Genomic DNA, 19786 nt, shown 5'->3' with positions numbered 1-19786 from the left:
TTTTACTTAACACTAAAGGTTCTTCGTAAGACAAAACAAGGCTACACTATCTGGTGTTTTTAAATTGTAAATATGATTTATACACAATCTATATGCTGATACTAAATACAGTTTGACGGCAATTTTTGAAGACTATTTAATGTCTTCCTAAAGTTTCTCTTTGCTAGTAAGCAAGAACCATCTATAAAGTTATGAGTTCATATTTACTATTTGTTGTAATTTTATTGGATCCTTACATGTTACACATAGAAAGTGTCAGGTTAGATGAACTGGTACCGTAATAATGAAGCCCCTCTAACTATGCCCCGTTTCATTTTGGGTATACTACTCAGCTCAACACGAGGAGAAATAGAGAGAAGGGGTTGCTGGCCTGGTTAAAGCCAAACCAAGGTTTCCTGAGTTTCTTCTAAGTGAATCTAATCATCCCATTCCAAGAATTATAACAACTGACCATAAAACCAAAACTAAAATATACGACAAACATATCCAAGAGAGTATAACATACGCTCATCCAACGACAAGATGAGGCTCATTAAACCTCAAAACTGTAAGCATTCAAAGTAAAATAAGGACTTTCTACTAAACTTACAACCACAACCTCTCACTTAGAACGATTAGCATGCATCTCCATCTTATCATTAAGATTAATACCAACCACTGCCTCACCAAGCCCACAACTAATTTTAGCCAACAATTATGGGTTACTGTTATGAGTAACAACTTGAACAATAGCATGTCCTCTCTTTGCAGGGTCACCACTCTTGAGAATCTGTCAAGGTTAACACCTCTGATTCATCAATGTAATCAATCTTGAATTTTTTTATTATAATTCTTAGATTTCGTTTGATTGTGTTCTGAGCACATGCCTACATAATATAAGCATAGTGTGGCAGTAAAAGGAAGTTTGGTTCATTAAGATTTCGCTATATACGGGGTTGAGAAAGTATATTGTATGCAAATAAATTTTGAAAACATGTTCCTCCTTTGACTTGGATCAAACCTTTCAATTACTATTTTTATTTCTTACCACTAGACTGAAAGCTCTACGAATTTCTCGTGCAGCTGGTCAACAACCTATGAGGACTTTCTCTCTACAACTAACCTTTTCTCCGAGCCAATTCCTTTAACCTTTTCTCTAAGATATTCATATAGCTTCAGTCTAATGCTAATCTCTCAACTAACTCACAATAACTTATCCATTTTCATAGATAAGTTAAACCCAAATTTCAATTTTTGAGCAAAATTGCAATCAAATCAGAAATTTAAATTTCAATTTTTAAACAAAATTGGCCTCAAATCAGAAATCCAAACAAGCAAAAGAGAAAGAAGTGAAGAAATTTTTGACCAAGCACCATAAAAGAAATTAGTTATGGACATACCTTTGAAATTCTTGTAGTGAAGAGAAGAAAGAGAGGGGAGAAAACCCTAAAATTGGAGACGATGGTGATCTGCTTGTGGGTGCAACTTCGATTTTATTGGGGGTGGAGAAGAGGGGTGGAGGAAGGGTGGGAGTATACTTATCAGGAAAAATGAAAAAATATTTGAGAAAGTGTTTTCTCAATATCTTTTTTTAATCAAACAAAGGAAATTGAAAAAATATTTTCTAGAATACACCCTATGTCTACTACCCAGTTTCAAGGGCAAAATCATCAAAGTGATACTAGCTGGACTCTTCGCCGTCGTATTTCTCCACATCCCAAACTCTGGCAACTGAAAAAATAAGTCAACATCGAAATCAAAATCATCAACTTCACAGAACCTAAAGTTATCAAACGGTGTTAAATCACCATTAACGAGGACTGACGTAGGTGATAACACAACAACATCGTCACTTTTCTCTCCACAGTCGGTAACAGACTCCGTCTCCATCACCGTTAACTCCATCGTCAATATTCTCAGAAAGTTAGTTATGGCGTCGGAACCTTTGAGTTTAACGGTAGCTTTATCGAAAACTTTAGCTGCTTCTTCTGGAGTATCATAAGTCCCTAACCATACCCGTTTTCCCCTGGTCGGTTCACGAATCTCTGCAGTCCAACGACCCTACGGCCATTGACGAACACCTCTGAACTTTTTCCGGCGAGTGACGTCAGTTTCCGGTGAAATTGATCTTCATTTTTTTCACTTATCGATTTGGGTGATGGAATGAGGTTGATCTCTGCCACATGTCTCTTCACTCTTCGTACAGTATTTCAGTCTTCACCGTCGGATGAATCCGTAGCATCGGGGTCTGTAAGTATAATTCTGACGACTTTCTGAATAACCTTTGTATGGGGGTTGATTTTTTCATCGTTCTCGTAAACATGCTTGTTTGTAGTGACTACATGTTGAGTGAATTTGATGATCGGAGGTGTATCCATGGAAGAAATCATTGAATTTCCTGTTATCGCTTAGTTTTTTCTAAAAAGGAAGTAAAAAGAGCACGGAGAAATCATCAAGAACTGGTATGAAGATGAAATTGGTAGTAGGAGCAAAAAGAGAGTGATATAGTAACAAAGAGTGAGTATATTTATATGGGGGTTTAGTATTTAGGGAGTGAGTTGAGCAAATTGAGTCTAAGGTGACAAATAAGTGTTGAAATTAATATGATGACAAGTTTGATCAATTTAAGTCAAACTTTTTGTTAATTAGTAATTAGGGTAAATTAGTGTTAAAATATATTTTTTAAAACTTTATAAACGTCTTAAAAATACAAAATAGGAATAATAAAAAAACATGTGTCATTTGTTAATTTTTTTTAGAATTAGGTTCAAAATTCTCTCTCTCTAAATCAGAGAGAGAAGACGATACATCTCAACGTTCTCTTTCGGTTCTTTCAAACACCTCCATCGCCATCTTCGTGTTCTTTTGTTGTCATCACCATCTCCATTACTATCTTCGAACTTAGATCTCCAAGGTAAAATTATTTTCTTTACTCTTAATATGGTGGGTTTCATTCATTTATAAGAATGTATTGATTTTGAAAAAAATAGATTTAGATTTTTGAGATTTGTGGTGTCCTTTTTTGAATTTTTCGTTTTGAAATGGTTAATCAAGACTATCTTGAAAATTTAATAAAGATTCCTCTTTTAAGTTTATTTAAAATCTTTAATTTTCCACTCCAATTAACTTGAAAATAACCTAAATTCTTAGATTTGTTGAATAACTTATTCAATTGATAGAAAGATGGAATCTTTAGCTGTAACATTGTTATAGAAGTGTAATGTTTGCCTAAATTTTGAGTTGGGTGTGTTCAAGAATCAATTCAATTAACAAAAAAAACTTATTCTTTAACTGTAATTTTGCTAGTTAAAATGTAATAACATCTAAATTTTGAGTTGGAAATTGAAGAACTTGTTTAACTAGCAGAAAGATTGGATTTTTAAGTCTAGTCTAAAGTGAATTTCCCAATTAAGTATCTATTAGTATCATCCTTATCATTTACTACACATTTACTGTAATTATTCATGTTAACTATTTTTTTGTTGTTGTTGATTACAATAGTCAATGATTTCCATTTTATTTCATGTGGTGTAGATTCAATGGCTCCAAGAAAAAGAAGAGCAACAATTGTTGTTACTCCTAAAAATACAAAAAAGCGAATTAGTAAATAGAGACAAATAGATGAAGAAAAAAAAGAAAGCACAAGATTGAAGCAGTCTATAGGAGAAGATGGAAGTACAAGGTTGGAGAAGTCTATAGAAGAAGAAGGAAGCACAAGATTGGAGAAGTCTACGGAAGAAAAAGACGAAGAAACAGGTGGAGCAGATGCTTCTTCCACTAATGCAGATGCCTTAAATGATAAATCCAAAAGTAATGAAAATGCAGAAGGTAAAAATAGAGGATTTGAGGATGAACAGAGAATGAAACACTAGCATGATACACCTATCTTGGAGGAGGAGACATCTCATACTGTCGAGTCCTCTCCGGCCAGTCCTTCACCTGATACCTCACTTGTCAAGCCTATTAGGTATTTGGATTATAGCTCAGAGACACTGATTGAAAGGTATCAAAGTTTGATGGGCTCTATTAATATTAAGTCTGGGTAGGGTAAGTCTTTTCTGAGTTTAGAAAGATTTTAGAAGATAAAAAATTGATGAAGTTCTCTAAATCTTCGATTTTTGGGAAGTACTTAAACCTACTTAACAAAATCAATATAATATTTCAAATGATTTTAGTTTACCAACTTCTTCAACGTAAAATTATAAGTCATTGAAAAGAGGAAGTTTGGATAAACTATTGTGGCATGCCGGTTTGTTTTTGTATGAGAGAGTTTGCGATCATCACTGGCTTGAATTGTCATTTACCAATTGTGTATGATGAAGAAAAAATGTCAACTAAGACATTGAGAAGGAGACAACAAATTATTGATTTGGTGGGAAAGAGTTGCAAAGAGAAGGAGTTGATTGAACACATCAAATCTAAGGATGTTCGTAAAAGTGTAAAGAAGTCATTGTGCTTGCTCTATATTGTGCACAATTTTCTTTGTGCAAAAGATTTGAACACGAAACTTTCGTCTGAATAGGTTTTGCTCTCAGCTGATAGAGATGCATTTTCTGCCCATCCATGGAGGCGTGTAAGTTATGATCTTACAACTGAGTACCTATTAAAGACGGTCAATCCAAATGTGAAGACCTCCAATCTTTATGGCTTTCCATGGGCTTTCATGGTAAATTTTATTTTAATTCATATTTTTTTGAACTATTTTTGGGTCCATTCATTATTCTGAGCTATCTCTCTTAATATCTTTATTTTATGTAGTGTTGGGCATTTGAGGCTATTCCTTCCCTTTGAAAAAGATTCGAGATTTTTTCAGAAAAAATGTCTTCACTAAGAATTCTTAGATGGCTTTCGGCGACTAATAACAAATTTATTGAGATTAATGAGTTGTTTGACCCCCTCCCCAAAGACTCGGTAAGCATCATCTTATATTTTTATTTTCGTATTGTTGTCATTCTTTTCTTTGTCTGATTTTTTAATATACACCTTGATTTTGCCTAGTGTTATTACTGCCACCTTTAAATATATGCTATTTTCGACAAAAATGCTTATGAAATATTGTTTCACTGACCCTTCTTTATTTTCCTTCTACTTTTGGGTATGTATTTGTATAGAGAAATCAGTGTTATCAGTGTTGATATCAGTCCTTTTTAACGTCTTCTGACTGTTAGGTAACAACTTTGTCTGGTTTAGTATATTGGTTGCATCTATATAAGTCAGCTTTCATGCTAGTAGTAACTTACAAAATGTTTGACCGTTTGTGCATTTAGCTCCCTGTATAGTTTGCTTGCCTTAAGAGAAGCAGTTGCTACATTCTTCATATCTGCAACCCTTGTTCTTTGTGAATCATTAACTGTTTGCTTTGTCTTAAACTTTGTTAACTTGACAAAAGCTGTGATAACTGATCAATGAAATTTTGGATCCATCAAATTGATGTCTTAAGAGAACCTAAGCGATACATATTGCCACCTTGAAAGGAAAATACTGACTGTATCTCCTTTGATAATAAGGGACACACACGAAGCCACACACTAACCTATAGAAGAGCTAGTAAATACAACATTTATCTTCTAATAGCAAGGAGATATGAAAGCATTTTAAGAATATCAACCTGTTAAACTATTCACCAAAAAAAAAAAAACATAGTCATATGTAAATAATTATGTTACCTGATATTTTAAGAATATCAACTTGTTATCCTTTGTAAAATTATTACCTGGAGAATCTTAAAACATAGTCATATGCAAATAATTATGTAAATTGATAGCCACTAACTAATGCAAGAAAACATCTTACTATTCTACTCAAAGTTTAAGAAAATTGGAAGGAATACTTATTTACATATATCAAAAATGAAATTCGTTTAGAGGACTAGCAATAATGTGTGTAATGAACAATAATATAAGACTAACTTTATGGTACTACTATTATAATCAATCAGATGTAAACATGCCAACTATTTACCCATTAACGTTCAAAAGGAGAACAAGACTCCATAGAAAAGGTTGTCAGACAGATATGTTGTCTTTGATAATTTTCTAAAATATTGTTGTGGGATATATGTTTTGTGTTATCATATCTTAATATTATTACTTTTTATGTGTAGATTATGCATCCATGGATAAGTCCTATACCAAGTGAGATGGAGATGAATTTTCTCACTAGGTTTGTTCCTTTGCAGTTAACTAAAGATGACAAGATTGAAAAGCTTAAGAGAGATTTGAATGGTGTTACAACAATCAAAAGAGATTGTATAGTTGTTGAGGGGGATTCAGTTGTTGTAGGTGACAGTGTCGTTGGTGATGGAGGAGGAAGTTTTTCTCCAAATGTTGATAGAGGTACTAGTGGTGTTGGTGGGGGAGGATCTTCTCCATTTGTTACTAGTGGACTTGGTGGTTTTAGAGGTGGTTTTGAAGCAGGAAGATCTTCAATTAATGAGAATGTTTCGCGTCCTCAAGAAACCCCATCCACCATTGAAGTTCCTTCTTGTAAACTTTGTCATGAAAAGATAGACTTGTTAGCTGTTATGGTAGATGATTTAGAGAAATCTATCACCACTACGATGTCTAAGAGGGGTATTTGGCCATCATAAAAAATCTTGGACCTGTATACTCCTGAAGGTGTTGAAAGGAGAAAAAAATAAATTTCGAAGGCATTGTCAAGTATCAAGATAAAAGCAAAGAGACAAATTGAGCCTATCATTGAAGAGGAGCTTTTAGACGACTATCATTAGGCGACTACTCCCAATTTTAATTTTTTTGTAAAGACGACCTGTAACTTTTTAATTATATTTTGTTGCAGTGGTGAATGAGAATCATAGCTGAATTGGTATTTGTAATGTGTTGGGACCTGAAATTCATAAATATTTTATTAGTATAAATTTTGTTTGTTTGCAATTAGCTATTACATTAGAAGTTGAATTTTCACCGCAAATACGTTAGTTGCTGAATTTTTCACAGCAAGTACGTTAGTTGCTGAATTTTTTACAGCAAATACGTTAGTCGTTGACCATTTCATAGCAATTGCTGCATTTTTTTACAACAAATACGTTTGTTGCCGACAGTTTCATAGCAATTGCTGCATTATTCTACAGCAAGGGAGTTAGTTGCTGAAAATTTCATAACAATTACTTAAATTTGCTACAACAAGTATGTTAGTTGTTGAACGATTTATAGTAGTTGAATTATGCTACAAGGAGTATGTTAGTTGCTAGAAATTTCATAACAATTGCTAAAACATGGTACTAAAAGTATGTTAGTTGTTGAATGTTTCACAGCAATTGCTTAAATGTGCCATCAACAAGTAGTTAGTTGCTGAACGTTTTACAACAATTGTTGCATTATAACAATCAAAACTGAGTTAAATGACCGTTAAGTGACTGAATCAATCCTATTTAATGATAAATAGAGTAATATTAGTCTAATTTAAGAGTACAATTTAGATTTTATAGTTATTAAAAGTAATGAGATAGTAATTTGAGATATTCTAGACGTTCAATTAAACGATTGCAAATGTAATCAGTAAAAACTGAGTTAAATAACTGCTAGTTGATTGCATCAATCATATTTATTGATGATTTAAAAATAAATGGAGTGAAATTAATGTAATTTAAGAGTGTAATTTAGATTTTATAGTTATCAAATGCAATGAGATAGTAATTTGAGATACACTAGACGATCAATTAAACGGTTGAAAATGTAATCAATAAAAACCGAGTTAAATGATTGCTAGTTGATTGCTTCAATCATATTTATTAATGATAGAGTAAAATTAGTCTAATCTAAGAGCGTAATTTACAAATTTGATTGTGATCTTAATTGAATTTGCTACCGCAAATTAGTTAGTTGCTAGGAATTTCATAACAATTGCTGAAACATGGAAAGAACGTTAGTTGTTGAATGTTCCACAACAATTTCTTAAATGTGCTACAACAAGTAGTTTAGTTGCTAAACATTCCACAACAATTGCTTCATTATGATACAACAAGTATGTTAGTTGTTGAACATTTCACAACAATTGTTGCATTATGCTATATCAAGTAAGTTAGTTGCTGAACAGTGGACAATAATTGTTGCATTATGCTACAACAAGTATGTAATTAAATGACCGTTTTAATGATAAATGAAGTGATATTAGTGTAATTTAGATTTTATAGTTATCAAATGCAATGAGATAGTAATTTGAGATACACTAGATGATCAATTAAACGATTGCAAATATAATCAACTAAAACTGAGTTAAATGACCGTTGGTTGATTGAATTAATCATATTTATTGATGATTTAATGATAAATAGAGTGATATTAGTCTAATTGAAGAGTGTAATTTAAAATTTATAGTTATCAAAAGTAATGAGATAGTAATTTGAGATATACAAAATGATCAATCAAACGATTGCAAATGTAATCAACAAAAATTGAGTTAAAAATTTATCACTCATTTATTGCATCAATCATATTTAATGATAAATAGAGTGATATTAGTCGAATTGAAGAGTGTAATTTAGATTTTATAGTTATCAAATGCAATGACATAGTATTTCGAGATACACGAGACGATCAATTAAACGATTGTAAATGTAATAAATTAAAATTGAGTTAAATGAATGTTAACTGATTGGATCAATCATATTTAATGATAAATGATGTGATATTAGACCAATTTAAGAGTAAAATTGAGATTTGATTGTGATTATAATTGAATTTTCTACCGCAAGTTAGTTAGTTGCTAGGAATTTCATAACAATTGCTGAAATATGATACAACAAGTAGTTAGTTGCTGAATGTTAAACCACAATTTCTTAAATGTGCTATAAAAAGTACGTTAGTTGCTGAATATTGCATAATAATTGCTGCATTATGATACAACAAGTACGTTAGTTGCTGAGCATTGCACAACAATTGTTGCATTATGCTGCAACAAGTACGTTAGTTGCTGAAGAGTGCACAACAATTGCTGCATTATGCTACAACAAGTATGTTAGTTGCTGAACATTGCACAAAAGTTGTTGCATTATGCTACAACAAGTTAGTTGCTGAACGTTCCACAACAATTGTTAAATTATGCTACAACAAGTAAGTTGTTGAACGTTTAAAAGCAATTGTTGAATTATGTTATAGCAAGAATATTAGAGAGTATAACATAATACTGAATAACAAGAACAACAATAAGATCAAACTTGTTCACAAATAATAACAAAAGCAATTGATGTGTTCACAAATAACAAAAACAATAAGATTAAATATGCTTCTATGAAGCATTTCGCTCAAAGCATGTAGTTTTTTTGTGCCTAACCCTTTTGCATATGGAATATTTATTTTTCTTGGTTGAAAATGATTTCCCGACTCTTTTTTGCCTTTTTAATGATCTTCTTCCAACCTTGCCAACAAATGGAGGAAATATTTTTATCTCTAAAATCTCAATTGGAACTTGCCAAGAATCTTCAGATGGAACACGTTTAATTTCCTCCACATATGCCATAATGTATGCATCTACAGTATAATACAAAGAGGAGTACTCATAAATTCATCTCCCATAGTCTTCACCATATTGAAACCGGAGTGCTGCCATAACATGTGGACAAGGTATTTTATCAATATCAAAGAATCTACAATTGCAATATTTGCTTTGCAAATCAACTGTTGCAATAGTTTCATACCGATGACAATATACCTATAGTTGGCAATTTAATAGACTAATAGCTTATTTCCCAACTCAGTATTTTCTACAATGATTGTCTCCATCGAAGGAACAAATTTGATTCCTGTAATAAGAAATATCATACACCTCTCATGAAATATTTCAGCAAATAGCTTATTTATTTCATCAAATAAAGCAGTGATGGGAAATTCTCTTTCGTCCAAAAGTACTGCATTAATCGACTCAGCAATATTTGTCATCATAATATTGTACCTATAAATGTAAGTCTCAAATTTTATTATTATAACTGTATGTTTCAAGCAATTTTTGTATTTATTTCAATAGTTCCGCATTTATTCTGAAAACAAATACAATAGTTGCTGAAATAAGTGTAGCAACTACTGAAGAAATGCAAAAACTGGTGAAATATACTACTAAACTTATTAATACATTAATCAACACGTGCACTTATTTATAGAAATTGCTATATTGTTTCATCATTTGTACTTATTTTAAAAGTTGCTGAAATATATGCAATAATTGGTGTACAAAAACTGCAGCAGCCGCTGTAAAAAACTGCAATAGTTGTACTAACTATCAACAATAATAATCTGGTAAACTATACTTATTTCCAGGAAATAATGCCCTGCTCCATCGGTGAAATCCAACACGTTCAAGATATGTAGCGACTCCTGGAACCATATCTCTTATTTGATTGAAGTGATCACTAAATACATCCACATTGTATGCTTTTGCTGCCTTAAAAAAGTAGTGGACAACACTTTCATTATGAAAATATTTTTGAATATTCTCTCCAAGGTGCCTTATGCAACAATCATAATAAGTTAAAGAGAACACAACTGAAATCATCTTTCCAATACTTGAATGTCTGTCAGAAATTATGCACAATTCAGGGGTATCAAGTACAAAGCTGCTTATTTGTTCAAAAAAATATTTGTAGGAAGCATCACATTCAGAGTCTACTACGCAAAATGCCACTGAAAAAATATGATTCTCTGTATCTTTTGCAATAGTAGACAACAACACACCACCATATCTACTCTTAAAAAATGTCCCATCAATATCTATGACTTTTTTCATTTGTGCAAAATCAAGAATCCAAGCTTCATATGCCACAAAAAAGTACTTGAACCTACTATTTTCATCAATCGCCGCCGTCTTACTTTTCGGATTTGATGTCCTAAGCATATGAATGTATGCACCAATCACTCCATATCCATGCTCATGTGTCCCTCTTACCAAAGACTTTGCAATCTCGCTACCCATTTAAACCTTTCAATAACTTACCTTGCAACTCAATTCAATACGGATGGAGTTCTTTAAATCTTTTATAGATGGACCTTTACCCTCAGAATACCTATCGTGAAAGTATGCTCTAATAGCTTTTGTTGTGGCATGTGGATTATGACTTGTAAGATGTTCCGAACCATATGTGTGCAACTTTTCATACTTTATAATATAAAATCTATCACAATTTTTTTGCTTCACAGCTCTCAACCACCATTTGCACTCGGGATGCACACATTTATAGCAATACATAAAATTGAAGTTAATCACCTTCTTGATTCTAAAATATTTCTTCACACAAGTCATTTTCAGCGCAATATCTATTCTTGTTTATTCTTAAATGCCATACCATTATAAAATTTTGTTTCATCATCTCGAGCATGACTACACTGAATTAATTGTGTAGTACTGTCAACTTTGATTGGAGAAATATGTAGCCTGTAGTCTCTTTATCTGGAACATCCATATCCATCCAACCACATTCATTATCTAACATTTTTTGATATTGAGACAAATTATGATTCTCCGCCAATCTGTCAACCATGTATACCCTCAAAATGGTTCTGGATTCATCTTCCAAATAAGTACTCAAACTACGTTGATCTTTTATCCTAAAAGGAGTAGTCTTTTGTTTTTCACCACAACTGTGCATATAAGTGATGGCAATATCTTTCAACTTACAATTTAGTTCACAATAAGTAATGATTTTATTTGTAAGATCATCATATGAGACATCTTGATGCAAAATCATCGCTATCATCTCAGTCATTTCTTTGTTTTTTCAACGCCAAATGTAATAATTGTTTGACTCAACCCATTCTCCGTGACAATCAATTCCTAATGCTATTTTGTCCATCACTAATGATCTTAAAGGTACCTGAAGATATTATGATTTAGAACAAAATAAATTGATCACGATAGAAAAGAAAAAAATTGCATCAAAATATCACAATTGTTGTAATTTATTCAGCAACTGCTTCATTAGTTGCAACAATAGATACAAAAATTGCTATACATTATTCAGCAACTACAATATTCTGTTTTATCAATTGCTGAATATATTGTAGCAACTACTGCAACAAATTCAATAACTACTGAAAAAATATATATGTAGCAGTTGCTATGATTAATGAAGCATTTGCTGAATAAATATTCAACAACAGTTGTATATTTTTTAGCAGTTATTGCAGTTGATGAAGCATTTGCTGGATAAATTATTCAACAATTGCTACATATTTTTCAGTAGTTGCTGCATCTGTTTCAGCACTTACTGCAGCAGTTGCTGAAACATATGTTGCAATGGCAAGATCAACAATATAAAGTTCGAACTCAAAATGATCAAAATCACTTCTTAAGTAATTTTCAATGCTGCACAAATAAAATTTAGTCCAAAATCGAGAACTTTTTTCCTCTCAAGAAGAAGAAGAAGAAGAAGAAGAAGAAGAAGGAAAATAATGAAGAAGAAGAAGAAGAAAAACGCGGGAGAAGTTGTTGAGGGAGAAAGGAGGAAAAGATGAGATCCCCTTTTATAAATTAGGGTTTTAGTTAAAATTTGGGTTAAAGTGTATGAAATAAAACTTAAGGGGTTGTTTGGTTTGGAAATGGTTATCCCGGGATAAAATAAAAGAACACATAATTCTCTTGTTTGGTTGGAGGGATTAAACATTGGTGGGATAATTTATCCCACCATTTTCCTCTTAGTCCCGGGATAACTTATCACATATACATGGTGGGATAAGTTATCCCGAATTATTTCAGGATAACTAATCCTGGTATTAATTATCTCGGGATAACCATTTCCAAACCAAACGATCCCTAAGGGTTTTAGTTAAAATTTGAGCTAATGTGTAAGAAATAAAACTTGAGAACTTATTCAAAACAAAGTCAATTATTATTAAATCCTAATTATAAATTTGTCACCCACACTTAATAGTTATAACTTGAGTCACTCTTCTTAAATTTCAACACTTTTTTGTCACCTATAATTAAAAAGTTGCAAATAATGAATTGAGAAACAAGTTGATGGGTGGAAAAAAGAAAAGAGATTTCTTTCTTTGTTGTTTTGGCGGGATAGAAGCACCACCTCTAGCTCTCCTGTACAATTCTTCTGCAATAAAATTAATGGGCTAAAGGTTAAAAGTGAAGAAATATAAAGAGAGAAGATAAAGCTTAGCACTCCACTGAAGATATATAATGCATGGTGTATTGGCAGTTGAGTAATATACAGGTCTGAAAGGTCACAGATATCACGCAGACATATACCCAGTTTGGGGCCCCGAATTAGATTCGATCCCACGCTCATACACAGTGAGAAACACAACAAAATTTGAATTTGGATCTAAGGTATATACTTTAGTAATATAATAAAATTAATTTAACTAGATACTTTTTTTGTTTTTACTAACTCCCTGTCGAGTCAGCCAGGAAATAAGATCTCTTGTTTTGTTACAATAAAAAAAAAAAATTCTTTTAAATATTTTATGTGTCTAAGTGGACTAAATGGGTATACCGCTAAATCTAAGTTGCAAGTATTCCCTTTATTTTATTTTAGTTGATTTTTTTTGACTAGGTATATTTTATTAAATTAATATTATTAATGATATTTTAAAATTTTAAATTTGATCATTATTACTTCATATTGTTATTTAGTAATAAAGGTAGAAAAGAAACAATATAACAAAATTCTCTTGATTTCATAAATTAGATAAGTAATTTGAAAGAACTATTTTTAGTATATGAGTTAAGTAAAACAGAGTGAAGAAAGTGTTTGACCCTACTAATTTATGTGACAATTTTTAGAATTTAACTTTAAAATTATCAGTAATTTTCACTAAGATGATTTATCATAGTCCATAAATATTTAAGTTTATATAGACTGCACTTTTTATTTTAGTTTATTTTAAAAAAAAAACTATGTGTCCAATTGATTAGTGTTACAAAGAAAAAAAAATATTAGTAAGCTACCATTTATTTAAAAACGGAGGGAGTATGTCTCGTCACCTCTCTCCTAGAACAACCAACTTAGCAACTTAAAGAACCCATTTATATATGTTTGTATGTATTGCTCATTTATATAAACAATCATAAGAAAAGGAAGCAAAGAAGCGCTTAGCTAAGTGGATAGTGTGTCTGTTTCTGAAGCATAAAGCCATAGGTTTGACCCCTACCTGACGCATTTATTTTTTTCTGGTAATCTCAACAATCATCTGCTTAGCTTTTCGATGATACAGAAACTTCAGTTTTGAAACAAGAAAGCAAAAACTAAACTCATCAGGCAATTACTTCAAATGCTTGTTGCGTTCATTAGATCAATTTGATTGTCCTTACAACTTTGTGGTGCATCAATCATTGAAAATCATCATGTTAGCTAAAAACCACAACAAATATGGTTCTAACTTAGTTCTCCTTGCTTTTAAACGGCTAGAACGAATACGGTAATATTTAAAACCATCGTTCTTGAGTAATGATGTTTCAAACATAGGACAGGGAATGATCTAACAGTAATTTTAAAATACGGCATAATTATGCAATTGACAACAAAACAAGTTTGCCAAAACACCTAAGGACATAAAATGTTAAGCAAGGGAAAAATAAAAAACTACAATGCACTTGAAGCCACAACAAATATGGTTCAACTTAGTTCGCCTTGCTTTTAAACGTCCACAATAAATATGATAATATTTAAAACCTTCCAAGTAATGTTATTTCAAGTCAAATTGTTTTGCTCACCGATAGTGAAGCAGAAAAGCGCTTGTAGCTCAGTGGATAGAGCGTCTGTTTCCTAAGCAGAAGGTCGTAGGTTCGACCCCTACCTAGCGCGCGTCTCTTTTATTTATGTAATTCACCTGCTTAAAATAAGCTTTGCGCGTAGGTCAAGTTTACTATAATGTTTTGTATGAACAAAACATAAATTCTTAAAAATAAGTTTACTCATGCGCATAATGTTTTGTATGCACAAAATTTAAATTCTTAAAAATAAGCTTTGTGCGCACGTCAAGTTTACTCTTAGTGTATAAGCTTTGCGCGTAGGTCAAGTTTACTATAATGTTTTGTATGAACAAAACATAAATTCTTAAAAATAAGTTTACTCATGCGCATAATGTTTTGTATGCACAAAATTTAAATTCTTAAAAATAAGCTTTGTGTGCACGTCAAGTTTACTCTTAGTGCATAATATTTTGTAGGGAAAATTTCAGAAATGGCAACTATAGAGTTTTAATTGTAACTTTTACAGTAACAGTTTCATAATTATGAAAAATAGCAAGTTGTATTTTGTATTTAAGTAAACTGTTGTTATACAAATACATATATGGGGATTTAATTAGATGGGATATTATTCCTTATTTAACTCAACTAATTTGAGTAAAATCTACCTAGCGCGTCTCTCTTTTTTATGTAATTCACCTGCTTAAAAATAAGCTTTGTGCGCAGGTTTGTATGAACAAAACTTAAATTCTTAAAAATAAGTTTACTCATAGCATATAATGTTTTGTATGCACAAAATTTAAATTCTTAAAAATAAGCTTTGTGCGCACGTCAAGTTTACTCCTAGTGTATAATATTTTGTAGGGAAAATTTCAAAAATAGCAACTATAGAGTTTTAATTGTAACTTTTATAGCAACAGTTTCATAATTACGAAAAATAGCAAGTTGTATTTTGTATTTAAGTAAACTGTTGCTATACAAATACATATATAATAAGATTTATTGCCCTTATTTTACTCAAATTAGTTGAGTTAAATAAGGAATAATATCCCATCTAATTAAATCCCCATAAATTACTTTTATTTAAATTAGTAGATTCCTTTTCCAAATCAAATCAAATATGAAGATTATTATTTTCATGATCTTCAAAATTTCGAAATATCATTGTTTTATATCTCTAAATATTTTTTCTTGTTAGTTTTTTCAGTTTTTTATCTTTTTTTTTATTTTAATTTCTTTTTTTTTCCATTTTTTTCCACTTTATTTTCTCTCATCTACTTCTCTTCTTTATCAGAAGCTTATGATTTAGTTTTTGACGCAGCAAGTAGGGGAAAACAATTCTTAATTATTGGTACCAAAAATAAAGCAGCTGATTCAGTAGAGTGGGCTGCAATAAAGGCCCAGTCTCATTATGTTAATAAAAAATGGCTTGGTGGTATGTTAACGAATTGGTCCACTACAGAAACACGACTTCATAAGTTCAGGGACTTGAGAATGGAGCAAAAAAAAGGGAGACTCAATCGTCTCCCGAAAAGAGATGCAGCTATGTTTAAAAGACAATTATCTCGCTTGCAAACATATCTGGGCGGGATTAAATATATGACAGGGGTACCCGATAGTGTAATCATCGTTGATCAGCACGAAGAATATATGGCCCTGCGAGAGTGTATTACTTTAGGAATTCCAACAATTTGTTTAACCGATACAAATTGTGACCCCGATCTCGCAGATATTTCAATTCCAGCGAATGATAACGCCATATCCTCAATCCGATTAATTCTTAATAAATTAGTATTTGCAATTTGTAAGGGTCGTTCTATTTATATAAGAAATCCTTGATTAATAATAAAATAATAAGATAAATAACTTACTTCAGAAATCCCTTATGAAATCGCTTACTATTTCTGAATTTCAAAAAAGAGATAAAAATAACTGGGGATATTATGCGATTTATTAGTATTATAAATCTTAGTTGGTATTACAAATATCCGATTCAAGTAGACAAAGAGATGGTTGAATCAAAAAATTTTGTTTAAAGTTCAATTTTTTCAGAGGGCAAGGCAATATGAATGTTCTATCATGTTCTATCAATATTCTAAAGGGGTTATACAATATATCCGGTGTGGAAGTAGGCTAACATTTCTATTGGCAAATAGGGGGTTTCCAAGTACATGGCCAAGTACTTATTACTTCTTGGGTTGTAATTGCTATCTTATTAGGTTCAGCCACTATAGTTGTTCGGAACCCACAAACCATCCCAACCGGGGGTCAGAATTTCTTCGAATATGTTCTTGAATTCATTCGAGATGTGAGTAAAACTCAAATTGGAGAAGAATATGGGCCCTGGGTTCCTTTTATTGGCACTATGTTTTTATTTATTTTTGTTTCTAATTGGTCAGAAGATCTTTTACCTTGGAAAATCATACAATTACCTCATGGGGAGTTAACCGCACCCACGAATGATATAAATACTACTGTTGCTTTGGCTTTACTCACATCAGTGGCATATTTCTATGCGGGTCTTACAAAAAGGGGATTAGGTTATTTCAGAAAATATATTCAACCAACCCCAATCCTTTTACCCATTAACATCTTAGAAGATTTCACAAAACCCTTATCACTTAGTTTTTGACTTTTCGGGAATATCTTAGCTGATGAATTAGTAGTTGTTGTTCTTGTTTCTTTAGTACCCTTAGTAGTTCCTATACCTGTCATGCTCTTTGGATTATTTACAAGTGGTATTCAAGCTCTTATTTTTGCAACTTTAGCCGCGGCTTATATAGGTGAATCCATGGAGGGCCATCATTGAAATAGTCTTTTTTAGCTTAGCCAACAGCAATGAAAAAATGTATATGGTGGGTGGAATTACTTAACTTAGGGAATAGAATAGAGGAATCTAAATATACAGCTATGTTATATGCGATCTAGAGTGATAGCAAAAATATTACGATGATATTAAAGAGTAAGGGAAAAAGATCCTTGTTTTTAGATCTTTTTCCTAAAATTCCCTTTTCCTTCACTTAATATCATACTTCGTCTCAATGAATATTCACTTTAGATTGCTTAGTCCATCTCATTATTATATTAACTTAACTCATTATTAATTCATTGTTAAATTAATTCATTGTTAAAACAATTTGAATATAAGAATTTTTGTCAATAATTCTTGTTGTATAGGTTTACGACGTGTAATTAAATAAAATAAAGGGCGAAATGATTTCCCTTTCTGTTGATTTTATTCAACGATTGACCAAAATACTAAAAATGAATAATTTTTTTATTCATTTTTATTAATAAATTGCATGAACTTAGATCAACCAAATAATGATATTTCTATAACATATGGAATTATTCGGCCTAATCAATTTGTCCATTTAGATTTATCTAGGTGGAATAATAAGAAAAGGTAAGATTTAAAAGAATTTACAAAAAAGGGATTTTTTTTAGTATTTTAGAAAAGGTCGGTTAGGAGAGAAAGGTATCTTTACTTGAATAACTATAAGCCAAACCTTCTAGATGTTTCGACGCTTGATTCTCCAATAGGAATGAATCTAAGATGAATGCTTGGTTTGCGTTATGGAAGAAAGACATGTATATGTGATATTAGATATTGACTCGTGCTAGATATATATGAAATGAACTAAAGATATATTTTACTACTCTAGGGGATTCTAATAGACTAGAAGTCCTTTTGACCCCTTGCGACTGTGAATTGAATGAATAAACGGATGAAATTAAGAAATAATTCAACTACTAGTTCGAACCAAGAACAAGAAATGGGAGAACGAAAGTCTTCTGGGTTCACAAAGACTCTGTTGCTAAAAAGTAAAAAAGATATATCGAAGTAGTTCTGATGATTCAATAATCTTATTACTTCAATCCGAAGTTCTTAGTTACTTCGACTGGATGAGTCCTAGCGAGGGAATAATTAAGTCATAATTCATTTGTTGATTGTATCATTAACCATTTCTTTTTTTTGGTACGAGGAACTTATCATGAATCCACTAATTTCTGTTGCTTCCGTTATTGCTGCTGGATTGGCCGTAGGGTTTGCTTCTATTGGACCTGGAGGCAGAGGGAAAAATATGAGGTACGCTATTACTTAGTCTAGCTTTTATGGAAGCTTTAACAATTTATGGACTGGTTGTAGCGTTAGCACTTTTATTTGCAAATCCTTTTGTTTAATCTTAGCTTAGAAATATGAAAAATAAATATATTTTTCATATTTTATTGCCTTTGACTTGTCGTTTACTTTTTCAAATTCTATCAAGATTTCCCTCCTCCAATTTTTTATTCTTTGAGAAAAGAACCTACGGGAAGGGTCGATTTACGGATGAGGAATTAGTATTTACGGATGAGGAATTAGCATACTGACTCGCTTTCACCCTTTCCGTTCATAGACCAAGGAAAAAAGTGTTAGTGTTCTAATAACCAATAAAGGGCTAGTTCATTAGTTCATAATTTATAACTAACTTGAATATTTTTTATTTTTTTACTCAATTTCAAAAAAATAAAAGAATAAATAAAAAGAGGGGCGAAGTGCTACAAAAAGAACTCTGTTCAATTTTTTAGTCTATCTATAAGAGGAGATCATATGAAAAACGTAACTGATTCTTTTGTTTCTTTGGGCTACTGGCCATCTGCCGGGAGTTTCGGGTTTAATACCTATATTTTAGCAACAAATCCAATAAATCTAAGTGTAGTGCTTGGTGTATTGATTTTTTTTTAGAAAGGGAGTGTGTGCGGGTTGTTTATTTCAAGAATAGGCTGGACCAACCAGCTATACCCTTTTCCTTTATAAGTAGGAAAGAGAGGTGCATAGCATTTCGCGATTCATTGGTAAATCAATTTTGATTCTCTATTAACCAATAATGTCAAACTATTAACATGGTTAAAACAAACTGTTTGAAGTCTAGACGCAGCATGGTACTCTTTCTACCACTATGTTAAATAGAGGTGGTTTCAAAATGAATATTTTATCGATATAGGATACTCATATTGAGAAAATTATTTTAACCGCTTATTGTAAATTGTAAAAACGGAGATTTTACCCCCTTTATCTAATGTTGAATCGACGACCTATTCTAAGTAAGAAGGGTTTTTTGGATTTGAAAAAAAAAAAGAAACAACTTTGCTGACAATTACATATTTTTTATTT

General features: G+C 31.7%; 1 non-coding gene and 1 pseudogene across 1 annotated transcript; one reads left to right on the top strand and one right to left on the bottom strand.

Annotated features, from left to right (window-relative positions):
- Positions 1 to 1013: 1013 nt before the first annotated feature.
- LOC107872902 lies at positions 1014 to 2564 on the bottom strand (annotated as a pseudogene).
- Positions 2565 to 14670: 12106 nt separating this feature from the next.
- TRNAR-CCU lies at positions 14671 to 14743 on the top strand. Its single transcript has one exon. It is a non-coding gene; the product is annotated as a tRNA-Arg (tRNA).
- Positions 14744 to 19786: the final 5043 nt, after the last annotated feature.

Source organism: Capsicum annuum, chromosome 6, assembly GCF_002878395.1.
Source record: "Capsicum annuum cultivar UCD-10X-F1 chromosome 6, UCD10Xv1.1, whole genome shotgun sequence".
In the NCBI taxonomy this organism is placed as follows: Eukaryota; Viridiplantae; Streptophyta; class Magnoliopsida; order Solanales; family Solanaceae; genus Capsicum; species Capsicum annuum.
Note: the sequence above shows the minus strand (reverse complement) of the source record. Positions and strands in the feature narration are given on the sequence as shown.